The sequence below is a fragment of the Jaculus jaculus genome, chromosome 2, assembly GCF_020740685.1.
Source record: "Jaculus jaculus isolate mJacJac1 chromosome 2, mJacJac1.mat.Y.cur, whole genome shotgun sequence".
Taxonomy (NCBI): Eukaryota; Metazoa; Chordata; class Mammalia; order Rodentia; family Dipodidae; genus Jaculus; species Jaculus jaculus.
The window spans coordinates 213,093,600-213,114,837 of NC_059103.1; the positions used below are offsets into that span (position 1 = coordinate 213,093,600).

A 21,238-nucleotide genomic window follows, 5' to 3' on the forward strand; every position below is an offset into this window, starting at 1 on the left:
CGGCCACGGCCTCCCGCTGGCTCCGCCGCCAGGCCCCAGCACACCGTGCCAAGCCTGCAGCCGCCGCTCTGGTTTCTACTCTTTTGAACTACTTTGCAGGAAGTGAGATGGAAATTGGGGAAAGGAAATTTAGAATCCCTACCCCTAAAGTTATATCCTGTACTGTAATTGACTTTTATATTTGCTGTGTCTTGTACTGCATAGTCTTTTGTGCTGACATTGTAGTTTTTGTACTATTTCAAGGCCATGATTTGTGTTGCTGAAGATGCTTAGGTACAGGGCCACAGAAGAAGAAACAGATGTAGGTGAGCTGGTGCAGAGAATCTGACAAATCATGAGTAGTCAGATGCGTTTGACTTCCCAGGGTTTGCTTTTATTCACTTCATAGGATCACATCAGAACAATCATAGTGTGTCACAAATACAATTGTAAAATAATATGCTTTTTATTAGTTAGCTTATTTAAACAGAAAATATTCTACACTAATACTGATGGAATGATTATACTTAGAGTGACCTCAGTTCCAGCAAGATGTTCTCAAAAATAAACAGGTTTCCCAGGAGATTTGCCTTCTGGTTGCACTATGTGCAATAGAAGTACTGTGCCTTGTTTTGTTGGTGAACTCAAGCTTGAAGGCTGAGAGTCATGTATTAGTCATCAGCTGACTACATATTGCAAGTTCTGACCTGTAATGAAAATTATATTATGTTGCCAGGTGTGCTGGTGCACGCCTTTAATCTCAGCACTTGGCAGGCAGAGGTAGGAGGATCACTGTGAGTTCAAGGCCATCCTGACACTACATAGTTAATTTCAGGTCAGCCTGGACCAGAGTGAGACCCTACCTCGAAAAACCAAAACACAAAATGAATACTTATGTTTTAAAAAAAGTATTTTAATTAATTAATTAATTTATTTATTTGACAGAGAAAGAGGAAGGGGAGCAAGAGAGAATATGTGCATGCCAGGGCCTCCAGCACTGCAAAGGAACTCCAGATGTGTGTGCCACCTTGTGCATCTGGCTAACATTGTTCCTGGGGAATTGGACCTGGGTCCTTTGGTTTTGCAGACAAACACCTTAACCACTAAGCCATCCCTCCAGCCCTTATGTTTCTTTTCATCTCTATAACACAGCTGCAGGCATCTCTCTGCTAAATAATTATTTTTTGTTTTCTGTAAAACTTGCCTATTTCTTTTAATATTTTTTTATTTATTTGAGAGAGGGAGAGAAAGAGAATGGGTATTGCAGGGCATCCTAGTCACTGCAAATGAACTCCAAATGCATGCATCTGGCTTTACATGGGTACTGGGGAATTGAATCTGGGTCCATTGCTTTGCCAGCAAGCACCTTAAGTGCAATCTCTCCAGTCAAAAACTTGCCTAGGGCTGGAGAGATGGCTTAGTGGTTAAGCACTTGCCTGTGAAGCCTAAGGACCCCAGTTCGAGGCTCGGTTCCCCAGGTCCCACGTTAGCCAGATGCACAAGGGGGCGCACGCGTCTGGAGTTCATTTGCAGTGGCTGGAAGCCCTGGCGCGTCCATTCTCTCTCCCTCCCTCTACCTGTCTTTCTCTCTATGTCTGTTGCTCTCAAATAAATAAATAAAAAATGAACAAAAAAATTAAAAAAAAAAACAACAACAAAAACTTGCCTATTTCATACTTAAGGTCTCTGGCACTATGCCAGGACATTGAGCTCTAAGACTTAATAATAAGACTAGTCCAAGATAAGGTAGATAAGCTCTGAGTCACTAAGAATCAGGGTCCAAGCTTTGGAAGAGATTGCTCTGGGCCCACACTGGTGAGAAAATAAACTGATTCTTCACTCAGTCTTTGGTGCCAGTTCTGTGAGCCCCAGTTTCCCTTAACAGAGGAATATGGAATTATATTTGGAACTTTGGGCTAGAAAAGTCTTACCAAAGTTCAGAGAGAACTGTGGACTGGACTGTGGGAGCTTGGCTTATTAAGTTCCAGAGGGAAATTTTGGTCAGAACTGGGCTAGAAGCAGCTTGTGAAATGATCTAACAGGGAAGCTGGCTACATTTTGACTGTGCCCTGGTAACTTGAACAAAGTTGAATTTTAAAAGTAATGGATTGTTGTGTTAGGTGGACACATGACTCTCAGCCTTCAAGCTTGAGTTCACCAACAAAACAAGGCACAGAATACAGAAGGTTATAAAAGATATAAAATGTGATGGAGAGATGGCTTAGTGGTGAAGGTGCTTGCCTGCAAAGCCAATAGACACTGGTTTGATTCTCCAGTACCACATAAAGCCATATGCACAAGGTGGCACATGTATCTGGAGTTCATTTGCCATGGCTGGAGGCCCTGGTGCATCCATTCTCTGTCTGCCTCTCATAAATAAATCAATAAATAAATGTATTTTAAAATATTTTTAAAAGACTTAAATTTTGGCTTAGCAGTTAAGGTATTTGCCTGCAAAGCCAAAGGATCCCGGTTCAGTTATCCAACACCCACGTAAGCCAGATACACAAGGGGGCGCATGCATCTACAATTCATTTAAAGTGACTGGAGGCCCTGGCATGCCCATTCTCTCTCTCTCTCTCAAATAATAAATAAATAAAACCAGGATCCTTTGGCTTTGCAGGTAAATGCCTTAATTGCTAACCCATCCCTCCAGACCCAAAGATATAAACTTTTACACAGAAAGAAATAAAAGTCTCAGGGCAAAGACTACAAGTTGTTCAGCTGCAATTGTTTACAAGATTACCACCATTTAGGAGGGGCCAGCTAGTATATATTGGAACAATAGGAATGTTGATTCTTTTGAAAGCAGGGGGCTTGAAGAAAGAATGCTGACAAAACTTCCTATTCCTCAATGTTGCATCTCCCCATGGTTTAACAGATTTGGCAGCCCATTGTGTTTTGCTACTGGTTTTGGAAGTATGATAAATGCAACAAACAGAGGGTTATAAAGCAGTGAACAGTTTGTGGAAGCAGCCTAAACTGGACATATGAGGCAGGGTCAAGGTCCCTGCAAGGAGGTCATATAAGGCCATTCTGTGAAGATGTAGGTTTACTGAGGAGACTGCAGTATGGTGGAGCTCCCAGGAGACCATAGGATGGCCACCAAGGAAAGCCTGCTGACTGGCTCAGGTGGATATACTCAGAAAGCAAGCAGCACAGCTGGCAAGCTTCTGAAGCCTTTCAGAGCCCAAGGGATTTTATCATGAGTCTTAGATGTTGGATACAGAGTAACAGGATATGATGTTTGTCCTGATGATTTTCTATTTTACATTGGTCCAATCTCTCTCTCTCTCTCTTTTTTTTTTAATTTATTTATTTGAGAGTAACAGACACAGGGAGAAAGACAGATAGAGGGAGAGAATGGGTGTGCCAGGGCTTCCAGCCACTGCAAACGAACTCCAGACATGTGCGCCCCCTTGTGCATCTGGCTAACATGGGACCTGGGGAACCGAGCCTCGAACCGAGGTCCTTAGGCTTCACAGGCAAGCGCTTAACCTCTACGCCATCTCTCCAGCCCCCAATCTCTTTTTTTAAGGTAGGGTCTTGCTGTAGCTCAGGTGGACCTGGAATTCACTACATAGTCTCAGGGTGGCCTTGAATTCACAGTGATCCTTATTCCTCTGCTTCTCAAGTGCTGGGATTAAAGGCATGGGCTATGCCTGCCTCCAATCTTTTCTTTTCTTTTTTTTTTTTTTTGAGGCAGGGTCTCACTCTGGGCCATGCTGACCTGGAATTAACTATGTAGTTTCAGGGTGGCCGCGAACTCATGGAAATCCTACCTCTGCCTCCCGTGTGCTGGGATTAAAGGTGTGTGCCACCACGCCCGGCCTCCAATCTTATTTTTTTTATTTTTTATTTTTTTGGTTTTTCGAGGTAGGGTCTCACTCTGGTCCAGGCTGACCTGGAATTAACTCTGTAGTCTCAGGGTGGCCTTGAACTCATGGCGATCCTCCTACCTCTGCCTCCTGAGTGCTGGGATTAAAGGCATGCGCCACCACGCCCGGCTCCAATCTTATATTGATATGCTTTTATTCATTGTTTCTGGAGTAGGAATGTTTACTCTGTGTCATTATGTGTTGGAAGTATATAACTTATTTTTGTTTGTTTTGGGTTTTTTATTTTATAAAAGAGAGAGACCCAGTATGGGCATGCTGGGCCTCTTGCCTTTACATACAAATTCCAGACACATGTGCCATATTATGCATCTGCCTTTATGTGGTTACTGGGTAAATCAAACCAGAGCTGGCAAGCTTTGCAAGAAGTGCCTTTAACTGATGAGCCATCTCTCTAGCCCTTCAGTTTTTTTGAGTTTTTTTTTTTTTTGTTGTTTTTTTTTCAAGGTAGGGTCTCACTCTAGCCCAGGCTGACCTGGAATTCACTATGGAGTCTCAGGGTGTCCTCGAACTCACAGCGATCCTCCTATCTCTGCCTCCCGAGTGCTGGGATTAAAGGCGTGCGCCACCATGCCTGGCTCCTTCAGTCTTTTTTTAAGGCAAGGTCTCACTGCAGCCCAGGCTGACCTAAAACTCTCTCTAGCCCATCTGGCCTTAAACTCAGGGTGATTCTATTTCAGCTTCCAAAGTTTTGGGATTAAAGGCATATGTTACCACACCTGGCTGAGACTTTGGACTTTTCAAATGTTGGGACTGGTAAATGAGAAGTTTTAAAGTTGGAGTGTCTGTATTTTGTCTTATGAGATGGCCATGAGTCTATACTGGCCAGGGATGGAATTTGGTGATTTGAAAGCAAAGTGTTCCCTCATGAGTTTGTGATTAAGCCTTGTATATGATCCCTAGCTAATGGAGGCTTGCTGGAAGAGGTATGTTTTGTGGGGTGAGCCTTCAGATTTTATAATCCAGCACTCTTGCCAGAGCTAGCTATTTCATGCTTCCTGTTTTTTCCCAGCTGATGTGACAAGATGTGATATCCTGCATGTCTGTTTTGCCATGCTTTCTCCACCACAATGAAAAGTCCCCTTGAAACTATAAGGTAAAATAAATCCTTTCATTCCATAAGCTGCTTCTAGTTTGATGTTTTGTTCCAGTAACAAGGTAACTGCAACAGTTACAATGTTTAACAGTCCATTTCCTTATATCATCACGTCTTCCATGCTGTCATCACAGAGCCATCACTCCACAGCTTCAAAGAGGCATTGAAATTGTTTAGGGTGCATCTGATTTATTTTCATCTTTGCTTCTTTCATATTCTTTAGTATTTCCACTGTATCCACTGAACTCAGTGAATGTAAATGGTGAATTAATGTGGCATTACGCTTCCCAGAAGTGTTTTACCATGTGAAAAAATATATCGTAGTTAATAAGACTTAAGTGTTCTGTGAATTAATTTATATGAGGAGTCATGCAAATAAAATACAGGTTTTCTCCTTTTGGTTGTAATGATTCCTTGTGCTTTGGCTGTGACAGTTGCCCATATTCAGTGAATATATTTTTAAAATTTTTTTGGTTTATTTATTTAAATTTTTTTGGTTTATTTTTATTTATTTATTTGAGAGCAACAGACAGAGAAACAGGGAGGGAGAGAGAGAGAGAGAGCGCACTAGGGCTTCCAGCCACTGTAGACAAATTCCAGATGCGTGCGCCCCCTATGCATCTGGCTAACGTGGGTCCTGGGGAATCAAGCCTTGAACTGGGGTCCTTAGGCTTCACAGGCAAGCGCTTAACCACTAAACCATCTCTCGAGCCCGTTTATTTTTATTAATTTATATGAGAGCGACAGAGAGAGAGAGAGAGAGAGAGAGGGAGGAAGGGAGGGAGGGAGAGAATGGGTGCAACAGGGCTTCCAGCCACAGCAAAAGAACTCCAGATGCATGCACCCCCTTTTGCATCTGGCTAACATGGGTCCTGGGGAATTGAGCCTTGAACTGGGATCCTTAGGCTTCACAGGCAAACGCCCAACTGCTAAGCCATCTTTCCAGCCCTTTCAGTGAATATATTAAACGATGACAAAGACTCCACATGCAGGACCTTAATTTCACAAGCCACTTGCCACAGCACACTTATTACTTGATACAAGTCTGGTGTTTTAAGTGTTGCCACAAGTTTCTGGAATTCTTTTTCAATAATAAATATATTTAGTTTGACTCGGCCATATCTATATATAGATGTACAGGCATACAGATCATATAGAAGTTTCCAAAGTGTATTTCCTTAATTTTTTTAAAAATTTATTTATTTATTTATTTGACAGCGACAGACACAGAGAGAAAGACAGATAGAGGGAGAGAGAGAGAATGGGCGCGCCAGGGCTTCCAGCCTCTGCAAACGAACTCCAGATGTGTGCACTCCCTTGTGCATCTGGCTAACATGGGACCTGGGGAACCAAGCCTCGAACCGGGGTCCTTAGGCTTCACAGGCAAGCGCTTAACTGCTAAGCCATCTCTCCAGCCCTATTTCCTTAATTTTTAATTGGAAAGACTCCAATTATTTGAATGAACTGACTTTATTCCCAAATTCTGAAAAAGTATATCTGACAGCATAATGGGTAGTCTTACTATCATCATTTCTGGGATCTAATTTGAAGAAATCACAGTGAATCACTTGTAGATTTTCACTCCACATTTTCCTTAAGGACTCCAAATGTGGAATAAAAGTTTTGTCACTTTCAAGTGCAACCAGTTTCAAGTAATGCCTGAGTCAGGACCTGGGTTGAACTCCAGCAAAAGTTGATCACTGTTTTGTTGCTTATCCTACATGATATCTGACACGGTATTAGCCAAATGCCAACTGCTTACGTAATGCTTGGGGTTGGATCATCCCTTAGGTGTCCACAAGGGTAAGTCTTCGAAATCCAGGTTGGGCAAATGCTGTGGGTGGTAACTGGAAAAACCACAGAGGTTCCTCAGCTGCCCCTCTGCCCTTCCCCACATCTTGGCCTCTGGGCTCCACCTCACTGACCACCGAGGATTAGCACAGCGAAACAGCTCCAACATTGCACCCCACATGCACCATCTCCCTGTGCTTTAGTTTTTAACCAGTGTTGGAACTACTGGCTTTGGGGGTGCACTAAATGCATTCTGTATTAAGAGATGATCATAGCCTCTGAGGGCAGGTTTTTCAGTCCTTAGGTAATCATCTCAGGAAATATGTAACAGATATTCCCAAAGGTGTGTTTCACTAATGCCCAAAACATGTTTTAGTCCAAACAAGCAATCAAAATTAACCATCACTTGGGACTGGAGAGATAGGTTAGTGGTTAAAGGCACTTGTTTCTAAAGCTGGAAGGTCTGAGCTTGATTTCCCAGTACCCATGTAAAGCCAGATGCATGCATATGGAGTTTGCTTGCTATGGCAAGAATCCCTGTGCACCCAGTCCCTAACCCCTGCTTAATATTTCTTCTTTTAATTAACCATCACAGGTCCCATCAATAAAGACAGCTTGCCTGACGTGCTGTTGCACCCCTGTAGTGCTAGCACTAGGGAAGTAGCAGAAGGAGAATCAGTTCATGGTCATGCTTAACTACACAGTGAGGTTTTTGTTTTTGTTTTGTTTTTCGAGGTAGGGTCTCACTCCAGCTCAGGCTGACCTGGAGTTAGTCTTAGGGTGGCCTTGAACTCATGGCGATCCTCCTACCTCTAGCTCTCGAATGCTGGAATTAAAGGCGTGGGCAACCCTGCTCAGCTTTTCAGTGAGTGTTAAACTAGCTTGGGTTACGTGAGACCCTGTCTCAAGAAACCAAAACAACCCCCCCATATACACACCCAAACCAAATCAAACAAGAGAAAACAAAAGCACAATAGCAAAGTGTTTAATATTTCTCACATGGAAAAATGATAACAGAAAAATGCACTGTATTCAGCAACCTAAGTATTTCCATAGAATTGGTGAGAGAGACGGGCATGATGGAACATGCCTTTCTTTTAGCCCAGCACCTGAGAGGCAGAGGTAGAAGGATTGTCCTAAATTCAAGGTCAACATGGGCTACAGAGTGAGGTCCGGGTCAGCCTAGGCTGGAATGAGACCCTGCTTTAAAAAAATTGGTGAGGGGGAGAGAATGGGAAATAAAAGAAAGATGATACTGCAGTGTAGGCAAGTCTTCTCTCAGTCTACAGTCAGGAGCTAATGAGGGGTACACTGACAAGTGTTCTCAAAGCACAGCCAGCCACCAGCGTGGGCGCAGCAAGAGGAGGGTGGAGTTACAGAAGGACTTTTGCTTTTACAATGAAGCACACCAGAGTGTCTGAATGTTCCTGGAAATTGTTCAACAGAGCGGTTCAAATCAATGAGGTAGGAAACAGGAAGGAGATCAACCTTCAGAAGAAATCAATAGGAGCCTGCTCATTTTTCGACAGCAGTGGAAGGCCACAGGATATGACGAGTCTAGGTTTGATATAAGACTTTTGATCTCCTAAAGGCTCAATTCCAGGGACCAGAGCAGTTATACGATGACCGTTTTGTAAAGTGGCACACATTGTCTTCTGGAGAAAACCACACAATTGGTTGGGAGTGTGAAGTGTTCATGTTAAGTCTGTAGTTAACGAGCACGGGTAAGACTGTACCTGAATCACTCAGAGAAGTTAAGAGATAAAAAGAGAATCGAAGTGAAGTCAGAGCCATGAGGGACCCAAGGAATTTCAGACACCTACTACCGCGTTTCCGGAGGCCGTGAAGAAACAAATCTCGGGAACCCATGCGTGGTCCGAACAGAGAAGCGTTCGCCATGTCCGCCTGAGGAAGCAGCAGGGCAGAGCCAACCCGGCACCGGAAGTGGGAGGTGAAGAGCACGCCGCCTGGGCCCGGGCCGCGTGGGGGCTGGACCAATCCTGGTTCCCGCTGGGCGCGCGGCAGCGCAGGCGCACTGCGGCCTCGCGGGCGGCGCCCTCTGGCGGCTCGGGCGGTCGCGGAGGCGGAGCCGGAGGCGGGGGGTTGCGCTTGGTGACGGGGGACGCGCGGCCGCAGCGCGCTGGGCCGGCGGCGGCGGCGGCGGCGGCTACCGAGGACGCGGAACCCTGGCGGCGGCGGCGGCGGCGGCGGGGAGCTGGGGCGCGGCGCTCGGGCCGGGACGATGGGCTGTGGCGGTGCAGCCCGCGCGCAGCCGGCGGGTGAGACAGCAGGCGGTTGGCGGCGCGGGCCGGGAAGATGGCGGAGAGGCTGCGATGTGGCCGGGCGGCCTGGCGGGGCCCAGGCGGAGTACCCCAGCCCAGCCGTGCGAGGAATCCGGGCCCCCGGCGACACAGGCTGGGAGAGGCTGGGATGTGTGAGGCGGGTGTGTAGGAGAGAGTGCTGGGCCCGCGGTGCGTGCGAGGTGCCAGCCTGAGAGTGGGCGTCAGAGTGCTCCGGCCTGCTTGTGATGGTGCGTGTGCCTGGCCTTTGGGTGGTCGTTAGTACTTGTAGAGCCCCACGCAAAAATATTTGGGAATGTGCGAGCTCACAGCCTGGGGCGTGACTGGCAAAGGTGGGTGTGCGTGCGTGTGTGCCCAGCCCGAGGACAGGTGTGCATGCGTGTGTGCCCAGCCCCAGGACCGCTGTGCATGTGCATTTCCTTCGCGTTGGTCACCGTGCCATCGCGCAGTGCAGTCGGTGTGCGGACAGGTGGTGCTGGTCTGGCGAGGCTTCTGCGGTTCTGGCTTTGTCCACGCGGCCCGGGAGTGGGAAGGCGTCTCCGGGTCGGGTCATGGCTGCCCGCGCCTGGCGCGCCGGAGCTCTGCGGCCGGGCCTCTGCGGCAGATGCGGGCGGCCCTTCTCGATGCCCTCCGGAGCTGAACTACCTCGGCACCTGCCGGCTCGGTGTGGGTGGTGGCCGCAAGCCGGCAGGTTATGTGTCCTGGTCGGTCACGACGTCTTTATTTTAAAACATGCACCGGCTCCGGGCGCGGCAGCTGTGGGTGTGTTTCATGCTGCTCGCTGCAGCTGCTGTGGGCGCTGCGCAGCCCTCAGCCGCAAAAATGCGGACGGGCCCCCTCCCCCTTCAGTGTTGCTCGCGGTTGGCCAAGCCTCCAGTGATCTCTGCAGAAAATCCTACTCCCCTGGTGCAGACAACAAGAACATTTATCTTTGGGAGCAAGGGAGGGCAACACTGCATTCTGGGCGCCTTAAACAGCAGGTGGTTTTGCCCATGAATCCCCTTTCTACAGTGAGCCTAGAGAAAGGGAACAGGAGGAAGAAGTGTAACTGGGCATCCGGTGGATCCATTCTCTAAGTCTTCCTGGGCACCAACTAGAGGCTCTGCGTGCTTAAGGGAATAGAGAGGTGGCTCCTCTCCGCTCTTCTAAAAGACAGTTTAGTCAGCTGTCTTTACAAACAGGCTGGTGCTGAGTGAACCACAGGGCTGGTTGTGGAGCCAGACTGACCACCTTTGAGTCCTGACTCCTTGTTTACTGCCTTTGTAGTCTTGGGCAAGGTCGCTGTGCTTTTGGTTCCTTGGCTGTAAAATGGGTACAATAATAGTATTAGCCCCAGAATGCTGTTGTGGGGACTCATTGAGTCAAGTTGTGTGTGTGTGTGTGTGTGTGTGTGTGTGTGTGTGTGTGTAGTGTAGTGTATATATGTGTGTGCACATCTGCTCTTCTGTATGCATTTGTTCAGTGGCCAGAGGAGACCATCCAATGTATTCTTTTTATTCATCTACCTGTTTCTTTTAGATAGAGTCTCTCAGTCAACCCAGAAATGCCCTTTCATGCAGACCTCCTCTTTTCAGCAAGCAACAACAATTCTCCAAACCTCAATGTTACCCTTGTAATAAGAAAGGTAACTGATTAAAATATTAACTTTGACAGTGAGGATGTAAGTAACAAAATGAGAACTTGGCCTTACTGGCGTAGTAACATTATGTCCTGGTAAACAGTTGGAAGAAAATTGTCATTGGCTTCAGAACAAGGAAAAACCCATGCTTTTCAAGGAAATGATTTGACTCATTGGTCAGTGCTTCCATCTTTATCTTAGGTTGACTCTTGAAAACTCTCTCTCATCTTTATGTACTGTGACAAAAAAATTAAGTCTTTGGGGCTGGAGAGATGGCTTAGCGGTTACAGTGTTTGCCTGCAAAGCCAAAGGGCCTTGGTTTGATTCCCCAGGACCCACGTAAGCCAGATGCACAAGGTGGCACATAAGTCTGGAGTTTGTTTGCAGTGGCTGGAGGCCCTGGCATGCCCATTCTCTCCCCCCCCCCCCCGCCTCTTTCTCTCTCATGTACTTTCAAATAAATAAATGAAAATAAAAATATTTTTTTTAAAAATTAAGTCTTTGGAGATCTATGGCTTGAAAGTGAGAATTTTATTTCTTTTTTGGGTTTTTAAAAATCTTATTTTATTTTTTCTCAATTAAAAAAAAAAATTTTCCATGATTATAAAATATATCCCATGGTAATACCCTCTCCCCCCTTTTCCCCTTTGAAATTCCATTCTCCATCATATCCCCTCCCCATCTCAATAAGTCTCTCTTTTATTTTGATGTCGTGATCTTTCCCTCCACTTATGATGGTCTTTTGTAGGTAGTGTCAGGCACTATGAGGTCATAGATATCGAGGCCATTTTATGTCTGGAGGGAGCACATTGTAAGGAGTCCTACCCTTCCTTTGGCTCTTACATTCTTTCCACCACCTCTTCAGCATTATACCTTGGAAGGTGTGATTGAGATGTTACTCGGTACTCTAGACACTTCTTTCCAGCACCATGATACCTTCTGAGTCATCTCTTTTTTGGGGTTTTTTGAGGTAGGGTTTCTCTAGCCCAGGCTGACCTCGAATTCACTATGTACTCCCAGGATGGCCTCGAACTCATGGTGATCCTCCTACCTCTACCTCCCTAGTGCTAGGATTAAAGGTGTGTGCCACCATGCCTGGCTGAGCGTGAGAATACTTAAAATTTAGAAGTGGTGATATTTGTTGGGCATGGTGGTACATGTCTATAATCTCAGCACTGGAGAGGTGGCAGGAGGATCAGGAATCAAGGTCAATCAGGACTACATGAGACCCTATCTCAAGAAAAAGAAGAAAACATAAAGTATGGAGATTTAAAGATGCTTGCACAGTTTCATAGTTCAACCATTGTATTCCTCTTCTGAGGCTTGAAAAAATGTCTATCAACTTTGTGCTCATACTGAGATACCTAGTTTTACTAGCAAAACTCTTGCTGGGTCTCACATGTACTTTCCAACTGTTGGGTTCATGGGTACCCCATAAAGAAGCTACTAGGTTTTGCTCAGCAAAGTAGACTGGGTGTGCAGCCACATGCATACAGAGTTGTTGGCTACTGGCAACAGACCCTTTTCCCATTGTTACCATTGGGTGTTGCTCTCCCTGAGGCTCCTGTGCCACCTTGCTATGGTATCTTTTATTGACCCCTTCAGTTGTCCACCAGCTTTATCAAGCTAGGTTTTCCCTGTGCTGTACAACTGAGTTTGATCTGGATTTCAGCCTTGGGCCACTGTTTTCATCCTGCTGTGATGTTCTTCCTCGCCTGGCTTGAAGTACTGCCCATGTCTGCTTATGATGTGCTTATGATCTCAGACCCCTGAGGGTGTGTCATCATGAACGTAATTGAGTTCAGTAAGTGAACTTTATTGGCGTCTCATGGGTTCTGATGATGTGTAATTGGATCTTTATATCCATTGTCTTGGTACTGAACTCATACTAGTGGTAGACTGTGTGTGCTAAGAAAAGCGTGACATTCTATCTTATTCCTCTGGGTGGAATTTTTCTTTTTCTGTTATTATTTGTAGAACTTTTCTTGATTAGGTATGTGGTGAAGTTTTGTTTGTTTGTTTGTTTCCTTCCTACTTTTCAATCTTTGGTAGCAAAATCACAATAGCATTAGGGATATTTTTCAATATCCTATGCAAGTATTCCCCCCAAATTGCTTATTTATTACTTTTTGTTTCTTCCAAGGGTAAAGTTTCATCCTAGGCTGACCTCAAACTCACAGCAATTCTTCTACCTCTAAATCCTTAGGGCTGGGATTGAAGATGTGCACCACCACTCCAGGCTATTCATTACTTTTTAAATTGTATAGCTAATCTATGTTTAATTATTTGTGTATAATTTTAATGTCACAGATGTGGAGCTAGGAAAGGAGGAGAAAGCCCTCTAAAGAAGGGCCAGACATAGGCGGGAGCTATAGCTCACTTGGTAGAGAACACGAAGCCCTGGGTTTGATTCCCAGCAGTGCATAAAACCAGGTGAGATGGTGCACACTTATAATTCCAGCAATTGGGAGGTAGGAGTATTGGAAACTCCAGGCCATCCTCAACTAGTGAATTTGAGGTCAGACTGGGCTATATGCCAACCCATCTCAAAAAATAAGAGAGAAGAGGGAGAAAGTGGAGGAGGGGCAGGGAGGCAGTAGGAAGGAGGGAAGGAAGGAAAAAAAAGAAAGAGGTGTTGTAGTTACCTCTGTGTTATGGGACAGATCACCTGACCAAAAGCACTTTATTATAGGGAAGGGTTTATTTTAGCTTAGAGTTTCTGGGGGAAATTTCAGCATGCCAAGGAAAGGATGAAAGAGCAGAAGCTGGAAACACTGCATGCCACAGCAACTGGCAGAAGGTGACAAGAGAGTGAGCTGAGCTCTGAGCTGTTAAATTGGCCTAATAAATCTCAAGGACTGCCACCAATGACACACCACCTCCAGCAAAGTTCCACCTCCCAAATGGCCACCAGTTGAGTACCAAGCATTCAGAATACATGAAACATGAGTCTAAGTGGGCATCTGATTCAAATCATCACAAGTAGGTAAGGGAGCTGGGCATGGTGGTGCCACCTTTAATCCCAGAATTCAGGAGGCAGAAGTAGGAGGATTGCTGTGAGTTCAAGGCCCTCCTGAAACTGCTTAGTGAATTCCAGGTCAGCCTAGGCTAGAGAGATACCCTTCCTCGAACCCCCGCCCCCCGCCCTCTCAAAATTAAAGAAGGGAAGGGAAAGAAAAGTTAGACCAGGGGTCAGTAAGTTATAGCCCATAAGTAGACCCTCTTCTTGGTTATATTGGCAATAAAGTTTTATTGAAACACAGACATACCTGTTCACTTTTGAATTGTTTTGGCAGAATTGTGTAGTTATGATGGGCTATGTTATCTGTAAAGCCTAAACTCCTTTGTGGCCTGCTTTCAGAATTGGTCTGCTCTAGAAGTTTGGAAGTGAAATGATTATAAGGCTACAGTGGAAAGAGAAGGCTTCAGGGAAAAGGCTGTAAATGGCGGAAGGAGGTGAGGACAATGTAGCACCATAGACAGGAGATGATTCAAGTTTGGTGGGCTATGAGTAATTTGTAGGGTTTAAAGTTTGTGCAAAGAATGAAGGCTGGGGGCTGGAGAGATGGTTTAGCGGTTAAGCGTTTGCCTGTGAAGCCTAAGGACCCTGGTTCGAGGCTTGATTACACAGTACCCACATAAGCCAGATGCACAAGGGGTGCATGCATCTGGAGTTCATTTTCAGTAGCTGGAGGCCCTGGCACAACCATTCTCTCTCAATCTATCTGCCTGTTTCTTTGTCTGTCACTTTGAAATAAATAAATAAAAATTTAAAAATTATTTAAAAAAAAAAGAATGAAGGCTGGGTGTGGTAGCATACACCTTTAATCCTGGCATTCGGAAAACTGAGGTAGGAGGATTGCTGAATTAGAAACTAGTTTAGAGCTACAGAGTGAGTTCCTACCTCAAAAAAAGAACCAGCTGGGCGTGGTGGCGCATGCCTTTAATCCCAGCACTTGGGAGGCAGAGGTAAGAGGATCGCTGTGAGTTCTAAGCCACCCTGAGACTCCATAGTGAATTCCAGGTCAGCCTGGGCTAGAGTGAGACCCTACCTCGAAAAACCAAAAAAAAAAAAAAAAAAAAAGAACCAGGTGTGGTGGCATACACTTTTAATTCCAGCACTCTGGAAGCAAAGGTAGGAGGGTCACTGTGAGGCCAGCCTGAAACTACATAGTGAATTCCAGGTCAGCCTGGGCTAGAGTAAGACCCTACCTCAAAAAACAAAAACAAAAAAAGAACAAAGGAAGTATGTGAACATTGGCTGTCTTGACCAGCAAGGACTAGAGTGAACAATCTAGACAGGAGTTTCAAGATAGCTTTCTTTGGGGAGGTTACTGTAACACATAGCCACACATTTCTTTTCTTCTTTTTTCTCAATTTTTATTAACATTTTCCATGATTATAAAAAGTATCCCATGGCAATACCCTCCCCCCTACTTTCCCCTTTGAAATTCCATTCTCCATCATATCCCCTCCCCATCTTAATCAGTCTCTCTTTTATTTTTTTTTTTTAATTTATTATTTGAGAACGACAGACGCAGAGAGAAAGACAGATAGAGGGAGGGAGAGAGAATGGGCGCGCCAGGGCTTCCAGCCTCTGCAAACGAACTCCAGACGCGTGCGCCCCCTTGTGCATCTGGCTAACGTGGGACCTGGGGAACCGAGCCTTGAACCGGGGTCCTTAGGCTTCACAGGCAAGCGCTTAACCACCAAGCCATCTCTCCGGCCCCTCTCTTTTATTTTGATGTCATGGTCTTTCCCTCCTCTTATGGTGGTCTTGTGTAGGTAGTGCCCAGGCACTATGAAATCATGGATATCCAGGCCATTTTATGTCTGGAGGGAGCACGTTGTATGGAGTCCTACTCTTCCTTTGGCTCTTACATTCTTTCCGCCACCTCTTCCACATTAGACCTTGAGCCTTGGAAGGTGTGATCGAGATGTTAGTCAGTACTCCAGTCACTTCTTTCCAGTCTATGATACCTTCTGAGTCATCCCAAAGTCACTGCCATCTGAAAAGAGAAGATTTTCTACCCAAAGTGAGAGTAGCATTAATATAAGGGTATAAATCTTAAGAGAAGTGCTTACTGGGTAATTTGATAAGTATAGTATATACATTTTTCCAGACATCAGCAGATGTTACACCCCTAGGGTTCATGACTACCCCTGTTTTAAGTTTTCAGTATCAGGGATGTGTTTTCCCCCATGAAGCAGGCCTCCAGTCCAATTGGAGGGCAGTTGGTTTTCACTAGCCACACATTTCTGTGGCTTCAATAACAGGAATTAATTGCTTGCTCACATTGTGTCTACTTGTGACTTTCCAGACCAGGACAACTGCCTATTCGGAATGCTGTTTTTATGGCAAGAGAATGACAGAGGCTCATCTTAAACGGATGGCTCAGCTTCTATAGGCCTAAACAAGGCAGGGCCTTGGGGGGTTGTTGAGCATATATTATAGATATTAACCACAGTTCCCCCAAAAGTGAACAAGCCTGCTTCCTGCAATGTGAGTGGCTCAGGTGGGCAGGAATGAGGTATATCCAAATCTGGGTGCTCACCACAGACTGGGGCAGCGGAGCCAGCCACACACAGGAGTCCCTAAATTTCTCAGGCCCTTCCTCCTCCTCTTCAGGCCCTATCCTCTGTACTTTGGGACCCAGTCTGCTTAGTGCTGCTGGAAGCCTGGTAGCCTGGATGCCCCTTAGCCTTGAACCTTTCTCCTCCTTTCCACATTGTTGTTTGGGTGACATGCCTCACCCAGGGAATATTTTGACTCCCTTCTCTTGGGCATTTGGCACTATCAGATGTTTTTGATTGTCCCTTCTAGGAGAGAGTGCTGGGGATTCATGAGTCTGGGGATGCTTATGATCTGCCCCACCTCAGCCCTATGTTCCTTCTGATGTCTATGCACCTCCTGAACTGTACTCCACAGCCTTGAGTGCTCCCACAGTGTCTTTGCTCTCATTGACAGCTATGTGGCCCCAAGCCCAAGCCTTGCTTCTCGTCTCCCCTTCCCAAATAGGCAAAGCTCGTGTGGTTCCTTTAAGCCTCCATCCCTATTTTTTGTTTTTTCAAGGTGTGGTCTAGCTCTAGCCCAGGCTGACATGGAATTCACTATGTAGTCTCAGGTTGTCCTTGAACAGCAGTCCTCCTACCTCAGCCTCCCAGTGCTAGAATTAAAGGCATGTACCACAGCACCAGGCCCTTTAGCCCCTTTTGCCTGGCTCAGGTTGTCTTAGATCCCTCCCACCTTCTGATATACTTTGGGTAGCACCTTTAGACACTGCACAGCCTTGACTGTCTGGGAGATCGTATAGGGAAACATACATCTTGATGTCTTGCTGCACCTGACTGCTAACATCAGTAAAGATGGGTGAGTTTGGGAGTGCCCATGGAGTATGGTCAGGTCAAGGGAGTGATTATCATTTCTTCCATAAGGGATGCCTCCTATTAACTAGGATCTTTTCATCACTTGCTTTCCAAAGCATAAATTGTTTGATTCTCAGTAGTTTTGCTTTATTTTTGTTTTCCAAAACTTAATTTTACTTACTTTTAAACAGATGTTTACTTTTAAAAAGATGGTAGGGTGCTTAGTACACAGGTACTCACTGGGTTTTGGGAGCGAGTGAGGAGCTCCTCCTTGTATAGATTCTTTGTAACTGTAGGCAGGTGTACAGAACTGGGGAAGGGTTCACCTGTGTATGTATTCTTTTTTTCTTACCCTTTAAAAATGTTTCTGACCCGTGTTCCTTTAAACTGTGTTGAAAGGGCATTCCATATCAGCACATTTTCCAGTGTGATTTGCTGTAATTTATGGAACCTTCCCATGCTGGTGAATATTGTACTTTGTGAGATAATAAGGCCTCAGGCAGAGTTCTACAAGTGTGTAAATGTGCTGGAGATGGTCCCTTAGAAATACTATCTCTTAGCCAGGCTTGATGGTGCATGCCTTTAATCCCTGTACTTGTAAGGCAGAGGTAGGAGGATCACCATGAGTTCAAGGCCACCCTGAGACTACATAGTGAATTCCAGGTTAGCCTGGGCTAGAGTGAGACCCTACCTCAAAAATCAAACAAAAAGAAATACCATCTCTTTCTCTTTCTCTCTCTCTCACTCTCTTTTTTTTTTTTTTTTTAGGTAGGAGTGCTGGGATTAAAGGTGTGCACCACCACACCTGGCTCTGTCTCTTTCTTTAGTAAGTTATTTCGTATCAGTTTTCCTTCCCCTGTTCCTCCTCCCTTCCCTCTCCTCCTCTTTCTCTTCCTCTTCCTCCTCCTCCTCTTCTTCTTCTCCTCTCTCTCTCTCTCTCTCTCTCTCTCCCTCTCCCTTTTCCAGGTAGGGTCTCACTCTAACCAAGACTGACCTGGAATGCACTATGTAGTCTCAGGCTGGCCTCAAACTCTCAACAATGTTTTTAAACTTTTATTTATTGACAACTTCCATAATTACAGAAAATAAATCATGATAATTCTTCCCCTCCCCTGCTTTCCCTTTCACAAATCCACTCTCCATCATATCCCCTCCCTCTCTTAATTAGTCTCTCTTTTATTTTGATGTCATCAGCTTTTCCTCCTATTATGAGGGCCTTGTGAAGGGTATTGCTAGGCATTGTGAGAACATGGATATTGAGGCCAATTTGCGTCTGAACAATTGCATTGTAAGCAGTCTTACCTTTGCTTTGGCTCTTACATTCTTTCGTCTACCTCTTTCAAAATGGACTCTGAGCCTTAGAAGATGTGATAGAGATGTTTCAGTGCTGAATACTCCTCTGTCACCATTTCTCAGCACTATGGTGCCTTTTGGGTCACACCAGTGGTCACCACCATCTGAAAAGAGAAGATTCTTTAACCAAAAATGAGAGTAGCATTAATATATGGATTTGAAAGTTAAGAAAAGTGCTTACAGGGCAGTTTGGTGGGTGTATACATTTAGATCAGATGCTACACTCCTAAGGTTCATGACCTGCCTGGGCCATAGGCTTTTGATTTGGTTTTCATTACCAGGCATATATTCCCTCCCATGCAGTGGGCCTCCAGTCAAATTAGAGAGCAATTGGTTTCCCCACAACAGACATGGCACTATTACACCTGTTGTGTCATTTGGCCTGGCTGGCCAAACTTAAGGCATACAGTATCCACTTTTTTCACCACTGATTTTCTCTCTCCCATATGGCTGTATGCATGGTAGCTTTTTCTAGCTTTCTGTCAGCTGGTCTACAGGGAGGAGGTTTTTCAGCTCAACTCCAGCTTCATTTTTCAATGATCTTGCAGCTAAAGCATGTGCAGTCTTCAGCAATAGGATCTTAGGATCTGTTTCTGGTAGGAAAACAAGAGCCTTGGCAATGGCTTATTGGGGGCATCAGGGAACTCCCTGGCCAACAACTAACTGGAAGGCACAGAAAGTTTTCTAGTAACAGTCTATGGTTTCTGGGTATGCCATTATTCAAAAAAGTAGGATTCCATATGGCTTATTCATAACATCTTGAATTTGTATTAAGCTTCCCCCTACCCTTTTACTCAGTCTTTTCCCCTGAGCTTAGGTGATTCTACCCCCAGTAATCTGTTCATAGATAGATAGATAGATAGATAGATAGATAGATAGATAGATAGATAGATAGATAGACAGACAGACAGACAGACAGATGTTGTTGCAGTCCGGTTCGCATTGCTGGTAGAAATCACCCAACCAAGAGTAGCTTCTGGGAAAAAGAGGTTTATTTTGGCTCACAGGCTTGAGGGGAAGCTTCACGATGGCAGGGGAAAACGATGGCATGAGCAGAGGGTGGACATCACCCCCTGGCAAACATAAGATGGACCACAGCAACAGAAGGGTGTGCCAAACACTGGCAAGGGGAAACTGGCTTTAATACCCATAAGCCCACCCCCAACAATACACTCTCTCCAGGAGGCATTAATTCCCAAATACCCATCAGCTGGGAACCTAGCATTCAGAACACCTAAGTTTATGGGGGACACCTGAATCAAACTACCACAGATGTATACACACACACACACACAACATATATACAATACCGTCTCCTTAAGTCTTACCATCTCCCTCCCTCCCTTATAGCCCCTTTCTAGCTTACTGGCCTCTGCCAGTGATTTTTTATTCCAATTCATGTATAAGTCTAAACATTTGTCACCAAGATCCACATATGAGAGAGAACATGTAGCTTTTGAATTTCTGGGCCTGGCCTACCTCACTTACTATAATCCTTTCCAGATCCATCCATTTTCCTGCAAATTTCATATTTCTTTACATCTGAATAGAACTCCATTGTATTAATGTACCACATCTTCATTATCCATTCATCAGTTGAGGGACATCTAGGCTGGTTATATTTCCTAGCTACTGTGAATAGAGTGGCAGTAAAATGGTTGAGAAATATCTCTAAGGTAGTAAGAAGAGTCCTTAGGATATATGCCTAGGGTTGGTATAGCTGGGTCACATGGTAAGCCTATTTTTAGCTGTCTCAGGAACCTCCACACTGATTTAAACAAAGGGTGTACCAGTTTACATTCCCACCAGCAGTGTTGGTGGGTGCCTCTTTTTTTGCATCCGTGCCAGCATTTATTGTCATATGTTTTCTTGATGATAATCATTCTCAAGGAGTGAGATGGAATATCAAAGTAGTTTTAATTTGCATTTAATTTGATAGCTAAGGACATAGAATAGTTTTTATTTTATTTATTTGAGCAAGTGAGAGAGGGAAAGAAGGAGAGAGAGGGAATGGGCATGCCAGGGCCTCTTGTCATTGCAAACAAACTCCAGACACATGCACCACCTTGTGCATCTGGCTTACGTGGGTCCTGGGGAATCAAACTGAGGTCCTTTGGCTTTGCAGGCCAATGCCTTAACTGCAAAGCCATCTCTCCAGCCCTTTTCTTTGTATTTTTTTTTTTATGAGAGCGAGAAAGAGAGAGAGAGAGAGAGAATTGGCTTGCCAGAGCCTCCTGCCTCTGCAGTCGAACTCCAGACTCATGTACCATCTTGTGCTCATATGCAACCTTGCTTGCTTGTGTCACCTTGTGTGTCTGTCTGGCTTATGTGGGATCTGATGAGTAGAACATGGTTCCTTAGGCTTTGCAGGCAAGCACCCTAACATATAAGCCATCTCTCCAGCCCTAAACATTCTTTTCTTTATTCATTTTTTTTCAAGTAGAGAGAGACAGAGAGAATGGGCATGCCATGGCCTCTAGCCATTACATACAAACTCCAGATATATGTGCCTGTTTTGTACATCTGACTTTATGTGCATACTGGGGAATTGAACTCAAGACATTAGGTTTTATGCGCAAACACCTTAACCACTGAGCCATCTCTTCAGCCCCGTTAAACATCTGTGTGTGTTTGGTTAAGCAAATCTTTCTGGACTGTGGTTTAAAGGTTTTAGGGTAGATGCCCAGTAAGGGAATAACTGGGTCTCTTGGTATCTCTATAGTTAGCTTTTTCAGGAGTCTCCATATTGCTTTCCAAAGTGGTTGTACTATCCTACATTCCCACCAACAGTGAATGAGTGTTCCTGCTTCTCCACATCCTCGCCAGCATTTATTTTCAT

General features: G+C 45.1%; 1 protein-coding gene across 2 annotated transcripts in view; it reads left to right on the top strand.

Moving 5' to 3' along the window:
• The first annotated feature begins 8,976 nt into the window (after positions 1 to 8,976).
• Positions 8,977 to 21,238, top strand: part of Arhgap39 (Rho GTPase activating protein 39) — a 138,611-nt gene continuing 126,349 nt past the window's right edge. For both annotated transcript variants that reach the window (XM_045142705.1, XM_045142706.1), the window contains exon 1: positions 8,977 to 9,041. The gene's annotated coding sequence lies outside the window, so the exon portion shown is untranslated. The remainder of the gene's footprint in view (positions 9,042 to 21,238) is intronic.